The sequence below is a fragment of the Mesoplodon bidens genome (genome assembly GCF_964165515.1).
Source record: "Mesoplodon bidens genome assembly, contig: HAP1_SCAFFOLD_96, whole genome shotgun sequence".
NCBI classification, from domain to species: Eukaryota; Metazoa; Chordata; class Mammalia; order Artiodactyla; family Ziphiidae; genus Mesoplodon; species Mesoplodon bidens.
In genome coordinates, this window is record NW_027671845.1 from 1,204,688 (window position 1) to 1,226,718 (window position 22,031).

General features: G+C 45.5%; 1 protein-coding gene and 1 pseudogene across 2 annotated transcripts in view; both read left to right on the forward strand.

The window, feature by feature from the left end:
- The window catches only part of LOC308610914 (centrosomal protein of 78 kDa-like), a 558,473-nt pseudogene that overhangs the window by 472,885 nt on the left and 63,557 nt on the right, over nt 1-22,031 (forward strand). The gene's annotated exons all lie outside the window — the stretch shown is intronic.
- LOC308610909 (BCL-6 corepressor-like) overlaps nt 13,951-22,031 on the forward strand; it is a 43,404-nt gene continuing 35,323 nt past the window's right edge. The window contains 1 exon segment of the mRNA XM_081259897.1: nt 13,951-14,644. The gene's annotated coding sequence lies outside the window, so the exon portion shown is untranslated.

Below are 22,031 nucleotides of genomic sequence, written 5' to 3' on the forward strand. Positions count from 1 at the left end.
ATTTTTATAGGTTGTCTCCATGGTCTTCTAGTTGCTTATCAAAATTAAGCATCAAGTCTTCTAAGTGAGCAATAGCCCCAGTCAGTGTGAGGAAATCAGCTTGGTTCTTATTGGGGCACAAATTCTTGGTCTTGGCACAAAGTGAGTTCACATAGGGAGTTAGAAGGAGAAGAATGGGACATGCGAAAGGGGAGTTCTCTGTTCTCATTTACCTATGCATGTTGAAACTCCACTAACAGTTTTATTTTCATTAGCAATTTGTGATAAAAACTTAGGGTAAAGGGAATAATGAAGCTGTCCCATTATATGGCAGGACAAAAGATAGCAGTGACATCAAAATCAGGGCCTATACATCTCATTTGCAGTTATATACTCAGTGTTTAGCATAGCATTTGACCCCTCATCAGTATTCAATAAGAAGATGCGTGTTGAATGACTTAGGGATGAATTAATGAATGAAAAAAGTTAATATGGTAGAAAATGTGTTTTATCCTTGTATTTTCGTGTGTTGACTTCTGTATTTCAAGACCCAGCGCTGTAACTGACACATAGAATATAAGCAGTAAAATTTGCTGAAAGAATGAATGAGTCCCCAGAATTCTAAGAAGAATTTTAAGACCAACACCGACCCCATATCTGCCAAGGTCTATGACAGAAGTATCCAGAGAAGAAAGCCTGATCTCAGCTAGTGGTAGAGCTGACAGAATTTATCTAGTTTTAATAATTTACAGCTCATCCCATTACATCTAGGCATAGTACCTACGTGAGCCATACAATTAAATGTTGACTGAAAAAAAATGCACAATCTAAAAGTTGAGAATTATGTTTTATTTGGAGGACATACTGAGGACTTAAATCAGGAGACAGCCTCTCAGATAGCTCTGAGCGACTGTTCTGAAGAGGTAAGGGAGGGCACAGGATATTTAGGGGTTCTTGCAAAAAAAAAAAAACCCAGGTAGTTGGAACATCAAAAGATTACTGTTAATTAAAGAAACTAGACATCTTAAGTTAATAAATTTAGTACTTTTCTATATATGGTGAGATGCAAGAATCTGGTCTCATGGAAATCATTCCCTTGATATGCACTTTAATTATCTAGGGCCAGTATCCTGTTTTCTCCATCCTGAATCCCCTCAGGGTGCAGCACTGGGGTTGGCTTCAGTGGCTGATGGCTTGATGGCTATAACATCCTTTGTTACTGATACCGCAGGCTACATTCTTTGTCCACGTAAATGACTTGAATATGGATAGTAAATCTGTGGATTTGCAAAACGTAATTCTTGGAGCATTTTTAGAAGGACAAAGTTAAGGGCAATTTCAGAATCACTAGCAGCTAAAATTGCTATTTATACTTTTCCACCGGTAGGTAGTAATCTGCTGTTGCTATCTTCAGTATTCCCAAGGGATAACAAAAGCCATTTAATTCAAGAAAGAAATGTAAACTTTAGCACAATGCAACTTCCACAAAACCAAACACACAAACACACACCCAACTCTCGCAGATATGAATAATCTGAAATAGAATCCTAGAACTAATTGCAAAAAAAAGAGCAAATGTACTCATATTAGATTTTATTCTTTTATTAATGTTTGATATATATATATATGTATTTATTAATAAAATTCAGAGTTGCTATATGGAGAAATAGCTTTGTACGAATATTGTCTTTGTAGTGTTTATCAATAATGTATGAGATTGCCTCCTATGCTCCTTTTCCTTTATTCTCTTGCAGGCAGTAAATGTAGTTATCAGTTGTTCTTAAAATTTCTAGGCAGCCAAAGGACTAGTATCACTTAAATAAAGAAGGCAAATTGTCCCAAAGTAGGAAGAATTTCCCTTCATTATGGAACATAAAGTCCTCATATGAAGGGGGAAGAATTTCATAGCTGAAAGCTTTCAACTACAGAAGATTTATGAGTAACTATGTATGTTGTTTCAAAGTGGACTCTCTATAATTAATGTCTAGGGGTTATCTTTGGTATATAATGGATTTTGATTTTTTAAATATTATTAGATAATATACAGAAGAATATATTTAATTGTATGTAAGTTATGAGAAATAATAAAAAACTCCTGCAAACACACCACCAAAACTAAGAAGTAGAATCAAAACTGCTGAGTCTTCTCTCTGTTCTCTACCCTGATCCCACCTTCCTGCTTTCACCAAAGAAATCACTCTGACCTTAGCTTTATGTTCAACATCCACATAATTTTTATCTGATTTTGCTTATTATTGAGATTTATAAAATTGATATCATACTTTAGTCTTCTGTGCTTGCTTTTTTTACTCAACATTATGTTTCTAAGGTTCATCCACTTTACTTTAACTAGTGTTCATTCATTTGTACTACTGTATAATATTTTATTGTATAAATACAAGAAAATGTGTTTATTATTCTATTAATGATATTTGGGTTGTTTGGGGCCTATTATGGACAATACTTCCATGAACATTTATTTTAATGTTTCCTGGTACACATGTGCAAGATTTAGCATAAGTAAAAGAGTAGACATACTAAGAGTAGAATTGCTGAGTTGTAGGGAATTCAAATATTCAACTTTAAAAATTCATGTCAAAATGTTTGCCAAAGTTATGGCATCAATTTTCAGCCCTTTTGCTCTATAGCTTCACCAGTTAGAATGGCCATTCTAGTCTTTTGTTCCTTGTATTAGTCTGCTCAGGTTGTCCTAGCAAAATACCTCAGATTCAGTGGCTTAAAAAACAAGAGATTTATCTTCTCACAGTTCTGGAGGCTGGAAGTCCAGGCTCAAGATGTTGGCAGTTTTGGGTCCTCCTGAGGCCTCTTTCCTTGACTTGCAGATGACCACTGCTTTCTTGCTATGTCCTCACATGGCCTTTTCTCTGTGTGTATACATCCCTCTTATCTCTTTCTCTTCTTACAAGGACACCAGTCATATCAGTTAGGGCCCCACCATTATGACCTCATTTAACCATAATTATGTTTTTAAAGTCCCTGTCTCCAAACAGCCACATTGGGAGATGGGGCATCAACATACGAATTTTAGGGAACACAATTCAGTCCATAACAATTTTAATTTGTATTTCCCTAATTACTGATAGGCTGAGAATCCTTTCATCTGTTTAATAGTTGCCTATGTTTCCTATTCTGTGAAGTCCAGAGAATATCTTTTGTCCATTTTTCTACTGTTTATCTTTTTCTTACTTATTTGTATTGTTTTTTAAATACAAGCAAATAATCTTTGGTCAGCTATATATGACACAAATAAGTTATTTCATACCTTCTAACTTTTTTAATGTTGTCTTTTGATAAATAGCGGCTCTCAATTTTAATGAAATCAAATTTATCTTTTAGCTTAGTGTCTTTTTGTTCTACTTAAAATGTCCTTCCCTAGTTTAATGCTACCCAGATATAGTATATTTTCTTCTGAAAGTTCTAGTGTATCTTTGTTTTATATTCAAGCCATTAATGCACTTACAATCGACTTGTCTGTATTATCCAATTTCTTTGTTTTCTTATGAATAATTAAGTTTTCCAGGACCATTTTGGAATGAATGGATTTTTTAGGTGTGTCTGAGCTGTTCTTGACCATTCACATAAATTTCAGAATTGGCAATCCCGTAAAACCTCTATTAAGTATTTTTATTGTAATTGTATTGACTATATAAATTAAGTTGGGGGAAACTTACACCATTATGATGAGTCTTTTCTATCCATAAACAAGATGTACCTCTCCATTTATTTAAGACTTCTTTAATATCTTTCAATAAGGTTTTATTTTCTCCATAAATGTCTTGCACATTTTTATTTAGATTTATTCCTAGGTAGTTTTTTTTTCCATTTTAAATAATTTTTAAGCTCTCTCTTTGTTCCTGGATTATAGAAATCCAATAGATTTTTGCATCTTGAGCTTATATCTAGCCATCTTGCTAATATTGTTTTTTAGTAAGAGAGGATTTTCTTAGCAAAGAGGAATAAATGTAAAATTAAATAAAAAGGTTATGGGTCAGCTCTGGTCAATAGAACTTTCCATGATAATGGAAATGTTCTTAGTGCTGTCAAAAACGACAGCCATTACTCACATGTGTTTTTAAACTTTTAAATGTAAGTTCAATAAAATTAAAATTTCAGTTCCTAAGTCAAACTTGCCCACATTTCAAGTATTTAATAGCCACTTGTGACTAGTGGACACTATACTGGACATTGTATCTCTAGACTATTAGACTGTGAAGCCATGGCGTCCCGGGATTTTATCTTTGTCAATGGCATAGTGAGATCTTTCATGTGACAGTTATTCTGTTATTAAAAAGAGAAGTTACTTAACCTAGTCATCCCTAACTTTTTGAAATAATCCAACATAGCTTTCACCATCCATGAATTTCTTGAATCATATTTATGTTTCTAAACTATTTCTTATGTCATGTGTTCACTTTGTAGCAAGTTCATTGTCCTAAAATGGCACATACCAAAGTATCAAGAGGTTCCCTTATTCCTGATAAGCTGTGATTGGATGAAGAAGACCTTGTTACCCTGCCTATCTGATTTTTATTATAATCAGATGTTAATCTGTATCAGTCTCCATATTCAAAATTCACCTTCAAAATTATATGTTATTCCCATGATGGTTGTCTTTATTTCATTTAGCTAGTATCATGACCTTATAAATGCAGTTTTGGTCATTTTCTACTAAAACCTCATATTTATCTGTGTGGAAATACATCTCCTACTTGTTTGCCCTCTTATAAACTCTTCCTGTAATTTAATCCTCATGAGCTTTATTTCCCCGAATTTTAATTACTTAATATTTTGTAAAACATTTAAGAGATCACTGGTATGCTCTTTTTTTCAGTCATCTATACTTTTAAACAGTGTGTTGCAATAAGAAATAGTACTGGTAATCAGAAGACCAGAGTCCTAGTTTTACCCATAAAAATGAACTATATGTGCATTTAAATAAGTTTTATATAAGGTTATATAAGGTTTATTCTGATTCTAAAATTGTTATGATTATTTAGAAAATTATGTTTGAAATATGACATTATTCAAAACCAATAGAGGTTTGAAATCTATTAAAAATCTACAAAGAATTCAACTATTTCACCTTTTTCCCTGATTTGATATTAAACTGTAATCCTTCATCTTTCACTTAACAGCATGCTGTAGCTGCTGTTGACACAAAGACAAAATATAATGTCTAAATATTGTGTACTTGTTTTTAAATGAATACTTTTGTTTAAAATTGTCTTTTACATAGATTCTTGATTCCCTTTTCACAACTTTTCCATTCCCCATGCTACTGCAATCAATCACTCATGATAGAAAATTATTCTCTTTTCTGTTTGCTAAAGCTCTTTTTAAAATACCAAGTTTCAAATGATCATCAATTCAAGAAACTTTGGGAAATGAACCTCATAATTTCCAGAATGAATATTTTGTTTCACTGGCTACCAGGACACCATCCTCTCCTAGATTTCTCCCCTCTCACTCACCATTCCTTGGCAGCCTCCCTTGGTGATGCCTCCCATCCCTCAACGTCTGTTAGAATGCCCTAAGGCTCATTCCTGGCCCCCTTCACTCTCCATCTACCTTAACTACTCATGAGTTTTAATCTAGTCCCATTACTTTAATGGGAAGATGACTTATGACTCCCCAGTTCATACTTCTAGCCCTAAGCACTCACCTAACCTCCAGACTCCTAATTCCAATTTCCCACTAAATATCTCCAATCTATGCATAATAGACATTTCAAACTTAGCAAATAAAACTAAATAGTTTGCTTTGATCCATCCATTGCACTCCAGTTTTTCCTGGCTCCATAACTCATCCAGTTGCTCAGGCCAAAAATGTTAGATTCATCCTTAAACTCTCACTTTCCCACAATTCCTATGTCCAGTCCATCAGAAATTCTTGCCAGTCTAACTTGAAAATACCTCCTGAATCCACCTACCTCTCACCTTACTCTTGCCGTCTTTTCTTACTCCAAGCCATCATTGCTTGCCTCATCTAATGCAATAGGCAGCCTCTTCCACAACCTCCTTGCTTCCTCCCCTCTTGCCCCAATCCTTATAGTCTCTAACCAATACAATAGCCAGAATAATCACAAAAAAACCATGAATCATATTACATTATTTCCCAAAACCTGTTCCCATCACTTTAGAATAAAAATTAAACTTTTTACCTGTCCCACATGCTTTATTCAGTATTTCTTCTGCCCTACTCTCCAAGCTCGTTTACTACTACTATTCTCTCACACACACATCCAGATTTTCTTTCTGCAGTGGCTTTCCCAACATCAGGGCCTTTGCACTTGCTATTCCCTAAAACCTGGAAGATTTTAAAAATCTGTAAGATTCCTCCAAGCAAGATCTTAGAAGGTATTTACCTTTCATTTTGGAGAGACATTTGGTAGAAGACATTTTTGCAGAAGATTGATACATTTTACTTTGGCGGCTATTCACACATCTGGCAATTTCCAAGTTGGTTAAATAACAAATGTGAATTGATGAAACTAAAATAAAAGAACTGTAGTTGGTGAGACCTATGTGTTTTAAACCGTGAACTTTGAGGAATTGTAGACATGCAAACTACACCATGGTTTCAGTGTTAATGTGTGAGAATTAGCTAAGGTATTTTCCAAATACTCATTACTCTCTAAAGAGCTTCTGAGCAGGAAATCAGAACAGGGCCTGTGGACCTGAATTTTATCTAGTACCACAGTTGATTCTGTTGCAGATGGTTTTCAGTCAGCCCTTTGAGAGACACCAAGCTGGGGTATTTGCCCAGATATGATTACCAATGGTCATGCAAGTCACCAATGAGATACAATCGAGAATCAACAAATGACTGAAAAGAGTGACAAAAGAAGAAGAGGATCCAGTAAGGACCAGTAGAGACGCTATCCCAAGCACTCGTGGCGAGGAGTTTTACAAATCCATTCATATAAATGGATGATAGTTAACAGCCAAATGGCACTGCATACTTTTTTAAGTTGCTGAGTATTAAAGTGTATGGCTAAGCATCATAAGTTTTGTTAAATTATATTTTGGTTGCTATAAAATTAGGTGTACATTGTGTGTCATAGATGTAGGGATACAGATGTGTAAATATATGTCGTTGTTTCAGTTCTTCAGCTGATACTTCATAATGTCTTTGCAACTTCTAAATGAAGGACCTCTTCAAATATTGTTTAGAAAGAAAAGATGCCTGTTCATCCCTGTCCACCTCCCTTTCTTCATCCCCTTCCTTGTCCCTTCCCTTCTTTTTTTTTATATCTTTATTGGAGTATAACTGCTTTATAGTGTTGTGATCCCTTCCCTTCTTGAACAAATTAGTCCATTAAGTGAGGTAAAATAACCCTTTGTCAGCATGGGGGAGGTGGGCATTCAAGGAACCACATGACTTGGCATTGGGTCTCAGAGTCTGAGAAAGGGGAGAGGATGTCTGCATAAGGGAGCCTGGAGTTGACTGCTGAAATCTGATTCGTGTGAAAGGGCATCCACATGAGGAAGTGGCCTTGGCAACCACTCTGTACAGATTGTCATAACCCGTGCCAGGTGGAGAAAATGTGTGGATGGGAAAGTGGCAGCTACAAGAATTTACTTAAATACAGGAAGATTGATCAAATAATTAAGGATATTAAGAATATGGTAATCAGTGTTATTTTAATATCTGTGGAGGGAGTTAAAATATGAAAAGGGCAAAAACTAGAATGAAAGGGTGTTGAAAGGGAATGGAGGATGTTAATGTGAACATATGATTTTCAATATAGAGACATTATAGAAATAAACATAGACTATATGTATGCATATGTTTATGAATGTGTTTGTGAATATGTGTAAATGGTTATGAATATGTGTTTTCATATGTGTGTATGTATATATGTACATAAATCCCCTAGCTCTGCCTATTGAGAGTACCTGGGACCACTGCTTCCCAAGAGCAATGAATACACCTAGTGTCCAGATCTTGGTTTCTAAATACAGCTCTCCAACTGAAGGAACTAAAGGTCTTTGGAGAAATGGCTGATTCTAGAACCACTACAGGGAAAATATAAGATGACCCTAGAACATACTATTGTTTCAAGAAGTAAGGGATCAGCCATAAAAAGAAACGAAATTGAGTTATTTGTAGTGAGGTGGATGGACCTAGAGTCTGTCATACAGAGTGAAGTAAGAAAGAGAAAGACAAATACCGTATGCTAACACATATATATGGAATCTAAAAAAAAAATGTCATGAAGAACCTAGGGGTAAGACAGGAATAAAGGCACAGACCTACTAGAGAATGGACTTGAGGATATGGGGAGGGGGAAGGATAAGCTGTGACAAAGTGAGAGAGCGGCATGGACATATATACGCTACCGAACGTAAAATAGATAGCTAGTGGGAAGCAGCCGCATAGCACAGGGAGATCAGCTCGGTGCTTTGTGACCACCTAGAGGGTTGGGTTAAGGAGGGTGGGAGGGAGGGAGACGCAAGAGGGAGGGGATATGGGGATGTATGTATATGTATAGCTGATTCACTTTGTTATAAAGCAGAAACTAACACAACATTGTAAAGCAATTATACTCCAATAAAGATGTTAAAAAAAAGAAGAAGAAGGGAGATATCAAAGAATAATTGGGAAACATCAAAGGATATAGAAGCTGGGCCTCCCTGGTGGCGCAGTGGTTGAGAGTCCGCCTGCCGATGCAGGGGATACGGGTTCGTGCCCCGGTCCGGGAGGATCCCATATGCCGCGGAGCGGCTGGGCCCGTGAGCCATGGCCGCTGAGCCTGCGCATCCGGAGCCTGTGCTCCGCAACGGGAGAGGCCACAACAGTGAGAGGCCCGCATACCGCAAAAAAAAAAAAAAAAAAAGAAAAAAAAAAAGGATATAGAAGCCAAACTGAAGGGGTTTCCACTGGACAAATCTTGAACAATCTAAGCCTCAAAATAAATAATGGTAGAAACGTATTATAGTCAATTGAATAAAATAGGAGTCTATGAGTTCATACTGATTTAAATAATTAAATTGAATAAATTATGTTTGATGAGGAACAGGATATTTACATAATTACAAAGTGCCTTACCACAAAAATTATTAATAATGAAGGAGAAAAAAATAACTTTACAATGGAGAAGACTGGGTGATATACACCTTAATCAAATGAGTAAAATAATATTCCAGTAAGGTTACAAGTTAAAAGTTTGCCAAAATTGTTTGATAGGAAGCAGTGAGAAGAACAGAGCTTCACCACTGTGTTATTCCTGCCAACTACACATATCCTGAATAATCATGAGACAAATACAAACAGCTAAATCCTACAAAATAGCTGATCCATATTCTTTAAAATTTTCTAGTTTATGAAATTCAAGGGAAGCCTGAGAAAATTTTCCAGATTAAAAAACTAAAGGGCTTCCCTGGTGGTGCAGTGGTTGAGAGTCCGCCTGCCGATGCAGGGGACACGGGTTCGTGCCCTGGTCTGGGAAGATCCCACATGCCGCGGAGTGGCTGGGCCCTTGAGCCATGGCCGCTGGGCCTGCGCGTCTGGAGCCTGTGCTCCGCAACGGGAGAGGCCACAACAGTGAGAGGCCCACGTACCACAAAGAAAAAATAAATAAATAAATAAATAAAAAACTAAAGAGACAGGACAACTAAATGCAACATGCGACACTGGGCTGATCCTTTCATTATGAAGGACATGATTGGGATAATTGACAAAACTTGAAAGGGGTCTGAGGATTAGTAGCTCTGTAGTCATGTGTCAGTGTTAATTTCCTGATTTTCATGATTATAGTTGGATATATGTTTGTAGGAAATACTAGAGGATTTGGGGGAGACATTGCATTGTGTTGGCAACTACTCTCAAATGGTTTGGGAAATAAATTATTTTTATTGTCATTTCAACCTTTCTTTAATTTTCGAGATTGTTAAAAGAAGTCAAACAAAGGAGAAGACCCCTGAGTCAGGTAACCCTCCTTTTCCTGGCGACTCCCATAGTTAAAAGCTCAGTTTACAATGGTGGTCAGTTTTGCAGTCTATTTGTGCTAATTTCTGTTACTAACAACATAGCATCCTATTTTCTATTTGAGGTTTTTGGATTTTTCCTAATTATGCTTTTGCTTTTTATTCTATCAAATGTCTATGAATTTGATAAAGTCCTCGGTATTAACACAAAATCAGTAAGATTCATAAAAATAAAAATAAGTTCTTGGAGAAATTTATAAATTTCTACCTGCATTCAAATTGGAGTAAGTTGGCAAGAAATTTATAAGGGGAAAATACTATAAGGAGCACTCCCATTCAGAAACTCAAAATGGTTGCACGTGTTTATCCTGTAAGAGGTCTGTGATGAAACAGCAGGATGAAGGCTGTATGTCCAAACTTAAATGCAATCTTTTAAATCACCTTTCATGTCAGGCCATGTAAGAACTGGGCAATTCAAGAAGTAAATTAGAACAATTCTTATTTTCAATAATTTCTTAGGTCAACACTTAGAATAATGAAAAACTTATCTTTAACTCCAAGAAATCTGGACAGTTATTAAAGCAAATGTGTTGTCCTACTGGCCTACACCTGGTTATAAACAGCAGTACGACTTCAGAAAACCCTGGACACTGAGTGGACTTTCTAAATATAGCTTTTTCTTTCTATAAAGGTGTTTTACAAGAATGCTATCTTTTGTGAAAATGTGGCCTTTATAAAGGGTACACTAAGGTCTGTGACTTTTAGACCTAGAAAAGATTTGAAATATTTTCTTAGCCTGGGAATCCACATTTTAGAGGCATAGAAAGAGAAACCCAATGAAATTAAATATTTTGCCCACCATCAAATGGCAAACAAGCAGTAACGACAGCACTCAAGCCTCTGTCTTCTAAATCCATTGAATGCAGCATAAATAGATTGCAATAACTGCTGATTTTCATTGTCCTCAACACTACATTTCTTCTGTGCCTTATCCCTTTTCTTTTAAGAGGGATGACAACATTATCTGCAAACTTTATCTATAACTATTTTTTTTTAATTTTGCTGTTTAGTAACTCATTTTTGAAAAATTCTGTTTCTATGTTGAAAATGTGTAAGGACATTTACCTTCTTTCTTGAAACACCTTTGCCTGCATTTATCACATTTTATTTTGAACTATTGTGTAGCAATAAGTACAAAAGCGCGTCTAGTAGAAGAGATAATGTCAGAGACAACAAGGTGTGTGTATGGGGGGGGGGTCGGGGTTAGAGTTGACATACCTTAAGGGAGATGAGGAGAGAGGGAAGAGAATAGAAATTTTATTTATTGGAAAAAATATGATGGCAAGTTAGAGAATTTTGGCTAAACTTAATACAATATAGCTTTCCTTAACTTAAATTCCGGGTTAACTTCCACTGTTTACATTGCCACAGACTAGGGAATAAACAAAGCAAAAAGATTTTTGGTACCACCATTTTGTGTTAATTTCATAAAGATTTCTACAAGACTTTTTAAAAATAAATTGAAAAACGAAAGTCTTGTCTTTAGCTTATTTTCCGTGTGCTTGCACTTTAATAAGTTGATAAATGATATTTAAACTCAATAGTTATGATTAATTCTGTCCCACAATTTTTAAAAGCACTGGGGATTGTGTGCGCGTGCATGCGCGCACCTTTACAACCAGTAAAACAAAGTTCTTGATCAAAAAATTATTATCACTTAGACTATTGAATAAAATCAGATATGATAGAGGGGCGAGCTGTTGATAGGTTTAAAAGTCACCCTAGGTGATTAATTCATGCAGCAGTGTTGCACGTTTCTCTTTAGATGAAGCACTTAGAAGTATAACCAAGCTTGGCTCTAATTTCATATCTGAGACCTGTTTTATTTAGAGTTCTTTGGCAAGTGCTTGCTCTGTGTTTTTATAGTCTTTGGTTGTGCTATAAAAATGTCAAAATTATGAATTAACAGATATGCAAAAGTGAAATCCTAGAAGATAGGATAAACATGAAGTCCTCTAATTATCACTCAAATAAGTTTGGTTGACACAGAACTGGGAATCAGATAAAGACATTAATAATTCATAATGCTGAAGTTAAAATCTTCTAGTTACAGTACAAAAGAAATCCTAATTTGTACCACAAGGTAATGAATTCAGTACTTTTCATTTGTTAAATATTTGCTTATTACCCTGCACCGTGCATATAACACTGTTGCCAAATTTGGAGGGCAAACAGGAAAAACAGACACTCTCTACCCTCAAGTTGTTTATACTGCAGTCAGTGAAATTTCTCTACTTTGAGATCTTTTAATTCCTCAGTTCATTGTAACATCTTCTTCAGATGAATTGTTTTTTGTTTGTTAAAACCAATGTTTAGCACTTTAAATAGTTTCTTCAATGTTCCTGATGGTGAAATAGAGTCATCATGCTAATTTCCAATACTAATTATAGAGTTGATAGGAGAAATGCTCAAGATTGATAGTAAAGTGATTTCGATAATCTACAAAATGTCTTGAGGTTTCCCAGATAACTTGTCTCCCAGACAAAAATGCACTTATTATTGATATTCCAAGCTTATAAAAATGTTTGTACTTTAATCATATAGCGATTTTACAACATCTTTTCATTCACATTTTAAGATATTTTGTTCAGTAGATTATCTCATTTTGAAACTATTGATTTATATATACATACTATGTAAATATTAGTATATATTTCTCAATGACTAGATTAGTGCTTTCTTAACTACTTAAATTTGTTTAATTCATATTGTTGTTCTTCAGCATTTCTTTTACTCACTGGAGCCTATCCCACTGACTTCAAAAAGCCTGAAAACTCTGAAAATCCCATTTAAAGTAACTGTATGGAAAATCGTTAAAATAACATATAATGGTAGAGAAGAAGTGTATTTAACATTGTGCTGAGATTATTCCATTAATAAAGAGATTAATCAATAATTCTAACATTCAGACATATAATAAAAATGAAAAACAATCATAATACTGAGCAATGACATTTTCAATAAAGGGAGATATTGAATATTGTATAGGAAACGAGAATCTGCAAAGCAGATAAGTTGGCAATGATTATACATATATTTAAAATACGTTGAAACAGTCATAGACAGTTTTTCTTTTTGGATGGAAAGAGGCATATTGAAGTGTTCAAGCACTACTTCAATTGGAATAGATATTTAGACACTATACAGAAAACACATGATTGCAGAAGAGCAGATATTAGCAGGTGTGTGAATGTGTATGTCTTTAATTAATGCATTTTCTTTTATTCAAAAAGGAGGAGAATGCCAAATTTACTTTAAAGGTGGCATTGTGATATGTTAAAGTTCCATTCTTAGACTTTTGCTGCTGTTACTGTTCCTTTAGTATTCACCAAAGAGTACCGTCCTGTCATTTATCCAAGTTAGAAATCTAGAAGCAATCCTGGGATTCTCATTATAGGGTCCCCTACCTTCATGCTCCCCCCTCAAGAAGTAACAAATTCTTGGCTCTCCTATATAGGAAAGCTCTCTCCAATGTACGCCTGCTCTGTAACTCTCCGGGTCTCGGCGCGCGGCTGGGAGAGCCGCCCCCGCCGCCCCGCATCCCCTCGGCTCAAGATCAACGGGCCGCCCGCGCCGCCGCCGCCGCCCAAGTCGGTCTCTCACTCGCCCAGGGCGCGCGCCCGGGCGGGGTGTGCGCAGCCAACTCGGTCCAAGCGGGGGAGGGGAGGACATGGGGCGAGGGGGACGCCACCCAAGTGGTCTGGGGTTCGGACCCAGCTAGGCGAAACGCGCCGGGAATCGATGACGGCTGGGGAAACTCGGGCAAACCTTTCTTGGGGAGTCACCCCTCCGACACCCCACCGCCCAGGCGCTGCAACGGAGGGTGAGCGGAGGCTGGGGGAGCTCAAACTTGCGAGAGCTGGAGGAGGCGTCGGGCAGGCGGCTGTCGCCCGAGCGCTGCGCCTGCGGGGGGAGGGGAGGCGGCTGCTGGGAGGGAGGGGGAGGAGGAAGAGGAGGGAACCAGGGAGGGGGCACGCGTTGGGATCGCGGCGCGCGGCGTCAGACGGAGCCTGGGCTCCCAGCGGCGAGGTGAGGCGGAGCTACGCTCCTTGCTGAACGCGAACCGAGCTCGGCGGCAGCGGGGAAGACGCGCCGGAGCCCAGGCCGCGACCGAGAGCGGGAGCGAGGCGGCAGCGGCGGCGGAGGGGGAGCCCGCAAGCTGCCGGGCGGGGAGCCCAAGCCGCGCTGTCGCCGCGCAGGGAAGACTTGGCCAACACACTCACACACACACGTTCACACACCCAGCCCGAGCTGGCGCTCGCGGCTAATCGTCAACATGGCGCTGGGGCTCCTGCCCGAGCGCGCGGCTGTCGCCACCTGCCCGGAAGCTTTGAGCCCGCCCCGCCCGGCCCCGCCCCCGCCCCCACCCGGCCCAGAGCCCACCCCTCGGCGGGGCCGACCGCAGCAGACAGCGAGAGAGGCGAGCGGGTTGCGGGCAGCGGGGGACGGCAAACTTTGCTGTTCGCCGCGCTTCCCCGGCCCGGCCCCTTCTCCCATCGCGAACGTCGCCACCCCACTTTCCTCCAACCCCGCACACCTCTCCCCACCCACCCCACCTCCTGTCGCTCCTCCTCGCCGCCTCGACTCTGCTCCGGGGAAAACTTCAAAGCGCCGGATCGCAGGCTCCCTGCTTACTCCCCGGCTGGGGATTTCAGGTCAGTGCCCGGAACACCTTTCCCCGCGGAGGCCGCGCGGGCTGGCGGCCGTGCGTGCGGCGGGCTGCAGTCGGCCCCCTCCCTCGGGGCCCAGACTAGCGGCGGGTGGCTCTTCTGACTCTCGCGTACCCCTCGAAGCTTGTGCCTCGCGCTTCACTTTGGCTGCTTTGCTCGCTTTCGTTTTTATTTCCTAGCTGTAAGTTATTAAAAATGCAGCCAACCTAAGCGGCCCGGCGTGGGCTTCGGGGAGGGAGGGGCGCGGCGGGGGCGGACTGCCGCCCCCCTGGGGGCTGGGAGGAGAGCAGGGAGTTCGCGGAGTGGAAGTTTGCAGGCAGTGTGTGCCTGTGTGCGCGGGAGCGCGGTCGTCGCTGAGTGCCGCGAGTCGGGCGTGGGGGGCGGGGGGGTGAGCTGGGCTGGAAGTTGGGAAGCTCGGCTCGTCGTTAGCTCGCTAGCAGGAAAGGGAGGGCGGCGGGTTCCCGTCTGCTTTCTTTTTCGACTCGGGAAAGAACTGTAAAAACCCCCAGCCGCCGCTGCCTCGTCTCGCCTCTCCGGGGGCAGCTCGTTCTTGCTCGTGGAACGACGGCGTGTGCGTGCGCGAGGGTGTGTGTGGCGGGCGCCCCGAGCCGAGCTCGACCTGGCCGCCGCTGCCGCGCGACTCGTGAGGGGAGTCCCGGTTTTTTGTTGTTTTGGCTTTCTTTGGCTTGCTCCAAAGCGTGAATCACGTGGATTAAAAAAAAAAATACTAGGAAATGGAGCAGAGCGAGGGGTTCCGACTCTGCCCGCCCGCCAGCCAGCCAGTCAGGTCAGACGCTTTGTTTTGTAAATGTTCTTTTAAAATTGTAATCTGCCACCCTGGTCCACCCCCACCTTCCCCGCGACGTCGTGGGGTTGGTTTTATTTTTTATTTTTTTTATTTTTTTTATTTTTTTTTTTTGCTGTACGCGGGCCTCTCACTGCTGTGGCCTCTCCCGTTGCGGAGCACAGGCTCCGGACACACAGGCTCCGCGGCCATGGCTCACGGGCCCAGCCGCTCCGCGGCATGTGGGATCTTCCGGGATAGGGGCACGAACCCGTGTCCCCTGCATCGGCAGGCGGACTCTCAACCACTGCGCCACCAGGGAAGCCCGTGGGGTTGGTTTTAAGTTGTGAGACCCCAGGGGTGGGGGTAGATCGTGCGGGGGCGGGGCGGCGGCGGGCGGGGGGGCGAGACCTGGGTCCTCCTCTGGGTAGCGTGGAGTCTGGTGGAAAGCCCTGTAGGTCGTGTGCGAGTCTGCGGCCGGAGGAAGTTGGTCCCACTCGGAGGGCGTGCGGCGCAGAGGCTGAGGGCGAAGAGGAACTTGCGCACCCGGGCGCGATCCTCGGCCGAGGCGGGGAGGGCGAGGCGCCGCTGCGCCTTGGGGCCCGCGCTCGGAGCAGGCGGGCGGCTGCGCTGCAGAGCCTCCGCCAACTAGGGGGCTCGGGGCGGCGGCGACGTGCTCCTGCTGTTTACCAAGCAAGCCCCGGGGCGCCGTGTGCGGAGTAGGGCGGCTCGAGGCACGCGTGGTCCCGGCGGGCTTCGCGCCGCCTGCACTCTCGAGTGGGCACGTCCCCGGGTCCCTGAGACGGCTGAGCCTGGCCTCGTGTAGGCCGAAGCCGGGGCGAGGCTTAATTTGCAGTTAATGAATCTTTTCCAGAAGTCCGCGATCTCCAGCTAGAGGCTGTGAGTGCCCGCGCGCGAGGGCGCGCGCCGCCGCCGTCTAAAGGGTTGGTGGGTTGCGGGGATGGAAGAGCGAAGGAGGGGGGAGGGTTATGTGTATTTAAAAACAAACCTTAAAAGAAGAAACCAGCGCGCTTCAAATAGGTATTCGTACAGCCTCTTGTGTCTAGAGTAGACAGCTCAGGGTTTTAGCTGCTTTTTTGTTTGTTTGTTTTTTTCTTTTTTTGAGAGAAGGCCAGAGGAGGGGTAGTGGTATTTGCTTCTAGGGGTAGTCTCTGGAGAAAAATCCGTAAAATGACTTAGGAATAAAAACGAGGAGGAAATGGCCCACCCCAGAAGGTGGTGGGTGGTGAACGCAGACAGACTTGGGTATTTGTAGCCATGTGACACTTGCTGTGGCACTGGAAACGGACACCGCGGGCCGAAATTAATCCTTAGGAGGTGTTGGATTCGGTTTGGCCAACAGAATTGCTTGTGTGGAAGGCATTTTAATTGTCGGCCTCTGAGACTCCTGTACGTGGACACTTGGAAAACACATTTGCTTCTCGACCCTTCCCACTCCACCCCCGACCCGTTATCTGGTCTGGGCTTTGCAGTGTCGGTTCCCGTGTTTATTATGGGCATGATTTCACCGCGAGGAGGAAGCGGGGAGATGGCGGTGATTAATATGCCGTCCAGGTTTAATCCGAGGCTGGCCTTTAGTGTGCGGGTTTACGCCGTCACTCACCGGGATTGCCTGGGGTAGTGGGGGGGGGGCGCGGGGCTCGGGCGCCAGGCGCTCCGCGGGCAGGTCGGGGTTGGGGCTCGGACGGCCCCAGCGCTGTGCTTTGAGGCACTGTCACCAGTAGGTGACTGAGAGTTAATTAGGAAGTGTTCTCCGGATCAATGGGCCGCACAGCTTATTAGCGATTCTCTCCAGCCCTTTGCAGGGCCGGCCGGGCCTGTGCCTCCCACACAGGCCGGGACCCCGCGGCCCGGGCTGCGGAGAGCGCCTCTGGGAAGTGGGGAGGGATGGGCGGCGAGGGGCGACCGGGAGGTGAGTGTAACTTGGCCGGGCGGCGCGTTGCGTGCGGCGCCTCGAGGCCCGCGCAGCCCGCTCTTTCTTCCTGCTCTCGGTCGCCTCGACTGTGTCTTTAACTCGCTCCCGCTCGCGTCGCTGCCTGGCTGCTCCTCCCCGCCTCCCTTGCCTATCTCTTGTTCTCTAAGCACGACGCCTGTGCTCCCCGCCCAGTTTGGGATTAGACAAGATAAAAATCGGACTGCCCAGCGCGCAGAGCTGTGACTGTGCCCCGGCAGCCGGGCTGGCGGGAGCGCTGTGGGCCGGGGCCGGGGCGGACCCGCTGTGCGCTCGGGGCAGCCCGAGCCCGTAGAGTCCCACCCCGACCCTGCAGGCGCGGTCACGCTCCAGCGTTCTGTCTGTCTGGGGGCGGGCCGCGGAGGCGGCGGCAGACTCCCGTGAGCGAGCGAGCCTTTGGGCCCAGCGACCAGGGTGGAGGCAAGGCTGCGAGGGTTTCTCTTAACCCTTTAAAGAAGATAGGGAGAGTGGGGGTGGGGAGTGTAGTAGAAATTCCTGGAGGCAAAGTAGCCCCCTGGGGAGAGGAGGCGGGAGTCTGGGCTTAGGGTTTTCCTTTCTCTTCTGTGTATGCAATCTCACATCCTGGTACATTGGGCTGGATTCTTCGAGGAACCAAACGCAGCTGCTAGGTGATCTAATTTGACCCGATACTTCTCAATGGGGAAGGTGTGAACACACACAGTGGGCACCCTCACTTAAGGAAGTGAGTTGGGGAGATGCAGAGGTTAGACCTTACCGTTCCCAGCGGCCCAGTATGTGAAGGTCTGCTCAGAGCTTTAGTCAGTGGGGCCTCTGACCGAGAGTGTTGCCTACCAAAGACCCAAGCCTGAAATGCCTGTCCACTGCGTACAGGTATGCGTCGGAGAGAGCAAAGGGGTCCTTGAGTTGTCTATGTAAATAAAAACACTTTTAACCATGAACTTGTGGAGAGTTCAAATAAGATATGTGCAGGGAGGCAGCCTCCAAACAGGAGTTGGACAGCGATGTGTACAAGATCGATCATTTGTATACACATCCATGGGGTCAACATTGAATGGGTCTAAAAATTTAATACAACTCTGCAGGCATTGGTCTCGTTCTTTCCCTGAGGTAGACCCCTGAGGTAGGTGGGTTACCCTATAGAGAAATGAATCATTAGTCACATTCCTCTCTCCTTCCCCCTCCTCTTCCTTTTAGGGTTTGTAGTCTTAGGGGATCCTCTAGTTACATTAAACTGCAACCCCATATTGGTCTGGGAACGAGCCCCATTATAGGCAAAGCAAGAATGTAAGTCGTGGGGAGGTGTACGTGTTAGACAGGAATGCACAGATTAAGATGTGCGCCTGAATGACATGTGCTGAGACAAATCAAGACACTTGGGCTCTGGTGCCCACATGGAACAAGAGATAGAGAAGAGAGAAAGAACTGGCCGCGAGGAATGTAAACATGGGTATGCAAATACTGAGACCTAGAGCGAGATCCTAGGAGAAAATCCCAGACTTTGTTGAGCTGGCAACTGGAGCAGAATTTCTGTAAGTTCGTTCGAGAGACAAAAGCCCATTTAAAGGTGTGAAGAGGGTCACCTGGAAACACAAAAAGCATTCACATGCATACATCCATGCTTAGATACACAGGCTGAACGACAAAAACTCCTCAGTGCCTGATGAAGATTTTCCTGCCCGGTGAGACAGAGCAGGGCACGGAAGTGTGGGCCACACAACCACATTCGCACACTCATTCACTGGGAAATACTGTGTCTTCGGCTAGAGGGAAACTGAGGGCGACGGTGCCTAGCTAAGGGTGGATGGCCCTTGGTTACTAAGATTGCTTCTGGTTATAGTTTCTTCCCATCTGGAGTGGGGAAGAGAGTATGTCTTGAGCAGGTAGGAGGATTTCTGAAAGATTTTTGAGTTCTGGACCCTGAGAGGATGGATGGTGGAGGAAAAAGGAGTAGCTTTGCATTCTGGGTCGGAAGCAAGGGATGTTGCGCTCCTCTAAGCCCTGTTTGCTAAGGTGGCGCAGGGCCTAGTGAACTGAGAGAGACTGAACCGAAAGAAGTACGAAGCTCGGCCTCTGGGCGGAATCAAGGGGAGGTATGCTTACTTTCCCTTTTTTTTTTCCCCCTTGAGGAGACCGTGCGGGGACGGCCAGCGTAGAGAGGATTAGCAGGCGCCTCTGTGACCCCAGACGCGCGCGTAAACTCGGCTTGGGTTTGGTTTGCGCGTGGCGTCGGTTTGCCGCGGTCCTTCTTTGTCTGAGCCCAGCCGGGAATTCCAGCTTTTATTGGGAAGACAGCACTCGGGTGGAGCCCGCGCTGGGTTGGGCACGACAGCCGGGGCTGGGCAGGAGGCTCGCCGGCCTCCGAGCCGCCCGAACCCCAGGACGGTCCTCGGGAGTGCCCAGCGGCCCCGGCAATGCCACCTCGGTGGTTTCCTCGAGGGCGGCGGGCCCGGCAGACCCAGCCCGGCGGGGCGTGGGGCCTCACGGGTCCACTTGGGCCGCCGTACCGCCCCTCTCCCCGCTGGCCCCACCGCTCCCCCGCCAGCCCCACCGCTCCCCCGCCAGCCCGAGGCCGAAAGGAGCTCTGAAGGCCCTCTGTTAAGCTCCAGGGTCACACCCGTACCCTGGGGGCCGCGCAGGGGCGGGAGGACCTTCTCCTGGCTGGAGGCCTCCAGCCCTCGGCTCACACGGTTCGGGCCTGGAGGGGCCTCGCCCAGGCAGGGGAGGGGAGGCCTATCCCGACCGGGCTGCCTCGCCCGAGTGAACGGCTGGCAGGATTCCGTCTGTTTGCAAGGCTGGCTGCGCTGCCGGGGCCTGGATGGTGGCGCTGGCTTGAGAAGCAGCCGGGGCAGGAGTGGAAGGTCTTCTCAGGCCACCCCCGTGGCAGCCAAGCCGCCTGTGCCCCGAGCACTTGGCCGGGGACGTCTCCCAACCTCCAGCCCGGCCCGTCGGCTTTCGCTGGTTGCCCGCCATGTGTTCCTCCGGAAGGGATAGCTGACTTTCTGTTGGATGGGAATTAACCAATGAGCTTCCCCCCACCCCCGCAACGTTTCTGTAGCAGGCCCCCTTTCCCAGCGCAGGCTCATTTCCGCCGGCCCCTATTCGAGGGTGTTGGAATTGGGTGGGGGCGTCCCCGCACTTTGTTATTTCTTAGAACCATGTCTCCCCGGCCAGCCATCGCCCCTCAGCACCCATGGGCTCCGGCGCCCCGTGATTAGACTAGCGGGGAAGTCCGCTAGGAGAAGATCCTGACAGCATTAAATAGAATTTGATCTAAAAGACAGTTTCCAGTATAATCTCGTTATGCATCACAGACTCCCGGTGTTATTTTGTGGAAGGCGGACAATGATCAATTTACATTGACCCGGGGCCGGGCGAGCTTTTAGATGGTAATTGCCATATTGATTTGCATGCAAAAAGGAGACCTGCTAAAGTTAAAGACCGGAAGCTAAATGAAACTAAATTTATTGTCTAGGTGCAAACCAGAGGAACTACTGGGGGGAAGAGGGTGAGTGAAGTCAGGGTGCCAGGGGCAGAGCAGGTGAGAGGCCCAAGAGCTCCGGGAGGTCACAGATTTGGGAGCGATCTTTGCCCTGGTGATTTCAAAACGTGAGGAGCGGGCTTGTTTAGGGTATGGGGACCCAGCAGGGAAAAGTTATAAACAGGCACTATTGCATTGAAGGCACTGGGATCTTTTAATGCTAATAGTAACTGCGAGGGGGGAGGAGAGGTTTATAGGGTTATAGGGGTCTTCCTGCACCATTTCCGGCACCCCCCATTTCTTTTGTTCTACCCGAGCGCTTATAACCGTGCCAAGGGCACCCAAATTCTTGCATCTGAAGAGTTACATTTTTTTTTAAAGACAGGCCTTAAACTTTCCCCGCCCCCCTCCCCCCCCCCCGCGAGTAGGGGGCGGTTCTGCATGCCGCTGCGGGCAGACCTAGACGTTTGGAGGCTGCGGGAGTTCCTCCCCGGACGCAGCAGCAGCAGCCCCAGACTCGGCCGGACGCCGATCGCTTTGGGAAGCGGCTCGTTCCAGGTGGCCCAAGTGGCGGGGGCGGGGGAGGGTCTGCCGGGGCCAGGGACTCACGGTGCCGGGGGTGGGGGGATCACCTCCCTGGAGGTTGGAAGGGCCTGCACGGAGGGTGTGGAGGAGGGAAGGCGGGGGCTGGAAATCCTGTCCCAATCGGCGGTGATCGCCAAGGCCGGAAAGTTTAAAAAAGAGAGAAAGCCACTGGCTGCAAGCCAGGGGCTGCCGGGCCGCCGGGGCGTGTTTGGCTGACTAGAGGGGTGAGGACCCGGCCCCGCCATCGCCTCGGTCCCTCCCGCTGCGGAGGCCCTGGCTTGCCCCAGGCGCTCCTGGAGCCATTTCACGCATCCGGAGCCTCGGCCACTGGAGGAGCCACCCGCCCGGGGCCGGGAAGCCGCAGGGGCGGCTGAGTGTCCGGCGCTCCTGCCCGTTCCCCTTCCCACCGAGCTGAGCTGGAGACGGCCCTGGGTCGTGGAGCCTGTGGCGTCTGTGGCATCGGGTGTGGATGGTTCCCGGAGCTTCTGAAAGCCCGGGGCAGACCAGGAAATTGAAGATGGGGTGGGGAGGGGATGTTGAGCGCTGACCCTGCGCTGCTGGGATGAGAAGT